The 4,069-nt window shown below is 40.0% G+C and overlaps 1 long non-coding RNA gene across 1 annotated transcript; it reads left to right on the forward strand.

Annotated features, from left to right (window-relative positions):
- The first annotated feature begins 1,339 nt into the window (after nt 1-1,339).
- Nucleotides 1,340-3,599, forward strand: LOC141172702 (uncharacterized). Its single transcript, XR_012252525.1, has 3 exons — nt 1,340-1,447; nt 1,912-1,955; nt 3,489-3,599. It is a non-coding gene; the product is annotated as an uncharacterized lncRNA (long non-coding RNA).
- The last annotated feature ends 470 nt before the right edge of the window (nt 3,600-4,069 follow it).

Consider the following 4,069-nt stretch of genomic DNA (forward strand, 5'->3'; position numbering starts at 1 on the left):
GACAGAAAAAGCAGTCTCAGCTACAGCATAGAACTACAAGTGAAACACTATTTTCAATGCAGACCGTCTCTTTGACCATAGTCACAAATGCTCATTTGTATGAATGAGCAAATATTGCTTGATAAACTCTAAGGCTGTGTGCCCACTATGCGTTTTTTAAGCGTTTCTGCAGCGGCAATTCCCCCGCGAAAACACTTAAAAAACGCTTGGTAGAAGGTCTTCCATGTTCCCCAATGATAATCTGCATGTGCTATGCACATGCTGCGGAAATTTCCACTGCTGATTATCATTGCGGAAAAAAACACAGCATGTCCATTATTTTTCCGTACACGCAGCGTAATTGTTGCCATTGACTTGCATTGAAACGTTTAATATCCGCATGACTACATGTGCACATGCGGATATTAAGCGATTCAATGTGTGGATGGTACCCGGGTCTGGAGAAGAGGAGACTCTCCTCCGGACCCGGGTACCATAGAACCTGTAAAAAAAAGAATTTAAAATTAAAAAAAACATTATACTTACCTTCTGATGGCCCCCGGTCTCCTGTACGTTGCGTCCTGGCTCCCTGGTGGCTAGCGATGGTGTAAAAGGACCTTCCATGACGTCATTTATTCATGTGACAGGTCATGCGACCGCTGATGTCGGCGGTCGCGTGACCTGTCACATGACTAAATGACGTCATGGAAAGTCCTTTTATGCCACCGGGGAGACCGGAGAAGGAGACCGGGGGCCATCGGAAGGTGAGTATAATGTTTTTTTTTATTTTTTACCATTTTATTCTTTTTTTTTTAACTATTAACTTGGTCACACTATATAAATCCATGGATTTATATAGTGTGACCCAGTTGTCAAGCACTTTTCCAAAGTGATGCTAAAATCGCTTGGAAAAGAGCATGACAACCCGCAATCGAAATCGCATGTGCAAAATGCGTGACAAACGCTTGTCCCTGGCTGAAAAAACGCATGTAAAATCCGCATGTACAATCCGCATGTACAATCCACATGAGTTTTTTTCTGCCAGGGGGATGCAGAAACACTCAGGAAAAATCTGGAGCATTTCTGCATCGTGGGTACATAGTCTAAAAGTTTTCCTCAAGAATGGAGGATGTTATACCTACAAAAAGAGGATCTAACTCCATATTTATTCTGTTGGTTTGGAATGGGATGTTAAATAAGTGCATGTAGTGTGTCAGTCAGGTGTGCTTGTACTGTAGATCAGAATATGTCTTTATTGCTCATTAGTTCCTCCCTTTCGCTGGTTGAATTTGATGAATTTATGTCTTTCTTTAACTAGTCTAAGTAATATGTAACTTAGCCTATCAGCTTAAAAAAAATCATATCACAAGACAAAGTTCGCTAGAAATAACACTAGAAATAGTGGGGAAATTAAAATACAGTGAAGCAGTGCGAAAAGCCGATTCACTCCTGCTTTCTCTTACATCTGGTGAGTAGCTATAGGAGTTGGCTTATTATATGGCATTGGTTTCACTTCTATACTTGTTTCTAAATATTCAAAGCAAAAGAGATGACTTAAAATATAATCCATTTTTATGAATTTAAGTCTATATTCAAAAAGAAAGTCAAGTATAAAGGAAAGACCAGCACTTCCCTTTTACACCCACTCCTATTTACCCCCTAAACTGCCTTAACCCCTTAAAGACGAGGCGATTTTTTTTTTTTTTTTTTGCTCTTTAGGTTTTTCCTCCCCTTATTCCAAGAACCATAACCTTTTTATTTTTCCCTCGCTATAGCCATGTGAGTGCTTTTCTTTTGTGGGACAAGTTGTACTGTTGAATGATACAGTCCATTTTATCATATGATACACTGGAAAGTGGGGAAAAAATTTCCAAGTTTGGTGAAATAGCAAAAAAATTCTGCAATCGTTTTTATTATTTTTTTTATTTACAGAATTCATGTTACAGTAAAAATGACCTGGTAATAGGATTCTCTAGGTGAGTACAATTATGAAAATACCAAACACGCATAGGTTTTGTTTTATTTAAGTGGTGAAAACAAAATTCTGAAGCTTGTAAAAAAAAAAAATAATAATAATAATTTTTCCTCCTGACGCTATTCTCTGAGAGTCTTAACATTTTTAATGTTTGGGATACAGAGCCGTATTAGGGTTTGTTTTATCATTTTGGGTTACACGTGATGTTTTATTTACCTTTTTTGCATTGTTGCGGCAACCGAAAAAAACGCAATTCTGGCGTTTTTGATTTTTTTTTTTCTTGTTACGCCATTTATCGATCAGATTAATTTATTTTAGATTTTGATAGATCGGACTTTTACAAACACAGCAATATTAAATATGTGGATTTTTTTTACATTTTTTTATTTCTTAAGCTTTAATGGGGGAAAAGATGGGTGATTTGAAGGTTTATGGATTTTTTTTTATATTTTTAAAACATTTTTTTTAATTTACTTTTCATTGTATTTGTTAGTCCCTTTGGGGGGATTTGAACCTGCGATTGTCTGATCGCTTGTGCTATATGCAGCAATTCCACAACACTCCTGCATGTAGTAAAAATCACCGTCTTCTATTAACGTCAACCATAGGCTGGCTTTTGCAGAAGAATCGTCATTGCAAGTACGAAGATCTTCAGCAGAACCATGACCACCATGGCGCTCCATCAGTGCCCCGCGATCACATAACAAGAGAGCCAATGGGTGAATAGAATGATGCACCTCTCTTGCCGGCGCTTTGTACTGCCGCTGTCACAGATTGACAGTGGCATCTCACAGATTAACAGCCGCGAGAAGAGCTCTTCTGCACCCGCAGCTGTTAGAGGCAGATGATGGCTGATTATCACAGCCATCATCTGCCAGCAAAAATGCGTGCTTGTAAGATGAGACTACATCAAAGCCAGGGAACCAGCATAAGATGTACTCAGTACGTCATATGTCGGTAAGGGGTTAAAACCTGCCTAAGTGATTCCAGCTTCTTAGGATTAATCAATTAAAGATTGTTTGGGTTACAACTGCTGGAACCGCCATTAATCTGCAAAGTGATTGAGTTGGGGCATTCCATTAAGCTCCATGTCCAGGCTCAGACTGGTCCACAAGAGAACCTTCAAGTCCTCTGGTGGGCCCTCAAGCCAAAAAGAGGGTCTCGCTGTGTATGAGTTCCCTGATTCCTTCATAAGCTCTGCTCCACCTGCAGAGAATGCAAAGAGTGTGTTAAAGATAACATCTTGTTTCTTATCATTTTCACAGCAAAGTTAGGCCAATCTCCTTTCTCAATGGTCCTCTCCTTCAAGAAGGAGGATATCAGTAATAATGTTGCACTATGCAGTTGTCTTTGCTGCTTGGGACCCTGCTGGTACAAGCACCTTGTATAGGCATACTTACTAAATAAAAGTGCTGGTTCATTGGAGGAAAAACTGTCAGTAGTTTTAATTGACCGATGCTCCTCCAATCAGGTGGTAACTTAGGATATGTCTACAAATCTTGACTAAAACAAGGTATTTTTACATAATTTTCAGGTAAGACAGAACATGTGGACACTTATTTACTATGGAGCTCTGGTAGTAAGAGGGTCAGAGGCTGAATAATCACTCGAAGACCACCAACTGGTCCCACCAACCAATACATACCTGCTAAACGTCCACCATCTCAAGCAGGTAAAGATTGTATATTTGTAGTGCAGTATGTGTGTAAAAGCATGCCTGCATGTGCAGACTTACATGGGTTTAAGCTTGCCTTTGTGTGTAGAAGTATGTGTGTAAAAGTGTATTGGCAAGTGTAGAAGTATGTGTGCGAAAGTGAGCCTCAATGTGCAGAAGCAAGCATATAAAAATGTGCTTAATCCCTTCACGACCAATGACGTACATGAACGTCATCGGCCATATCCCTGCCTTTGATGCGGTCTCACATGACGTCACTGCCATGTGCCCCCAGTCACATGCACATTGACGTCAACTGCTGGTGGCTGATTGGCCAGCAGCATGTATTGCAGCACTGCAGCGTGACCCTCACCCTCACAGGCGCTGCGGCTGCAATTGTTATACTCCTCTGTATAAGTACATGTGTAAAACTGTGTTTGGCTATATTGAAGTATGTGTGT

Source organism: Phyllobates terribilis, unplaced genomic scaffold (genome assembly GCF_046119375.1).
Source record: "Phyllobates terribilis strain yellow unplaced genomic scaffold, ASM4611937v1 Scaffold_12__6_contigs__length_324123572, whole genome shotgun sequence".
Taxonomy (NCBI): Eukaryota; Metazoa; Chordata; class Amphibia; order Anura; family Dendrobatidae; genus Phyllobates; species Phyllobates terribilis.